The sequence below is a fragment of the Galeopterus variegatus genome, unplaced genomic scaffold (genome assembly GCF_000696425.1).
Source record: "Galeopterus variegatus unplaced genomic scaffold, G_variegatus-3.0.2 Scaffold1415, whole genome shotgun sequence".
Lineage (NCBI taxonomy): Eukaryota > Metazoa > Chordata > Mammalia > Dermoptera > Cynocephalidae > Galeopterus > Galeopterus variegatus.
In genome coordinates, this window is record NW_007727526.1 from 40,752 (window position 1) to 41,330 (window position 579).

Consider the following 579-nt stretch of genomic DNA (forward strand, 5'->3'; position numbering starts at 1 on the left):
GGGGGGGGGGGGGGTGTCTGCGTCCGGTCCGCAGGTGTGCCCCCCTCCGCGTCCATCGATTCCGGGTCCTTAGGCCGGGGACAGCACCGGAGCCAGGCAGGCGGGCAGGAACCATGTCTAAACGTCGTGGGGCGGGGGCCGGGGAGCCAGGGGAGGGGGAACTGTACAGCGGGTCAAAAGGAGGGGCCCTAGATGAGACAATCCCCTACCTGAAGCGTGCTCCCACGGTGCCGCTCTAGGCAGTCTTGAAAAGAGTTGAGACTCTCCGGCAACTCCCGGTGACAGGGAGGCTACCCATTTCACAGAAGGGCAAGAACGGAAAAGAGAGGGTCCGAGGAAATGCGCGCGTCCTCCGTGCTCATCTTCAGTGTCACTATAGGTTAGGGGCAGGGGAAAGTGTCTACAGCCCCCTCCACTCCGCGCGCTTGGCCGTCATCCACAGAAGTTGGGGTGGCTGAAAGCAGGGCGCTAGGACCCGGTGGCGCGGCGTCGGCAGGGACCGGGCGTTCGGGGCGCTGAAGGGCGCTGCTGCGCCCCGTCGCCCGTCGCCCGTCGCCGAGCAGGTGGGGGCGCGGAGCG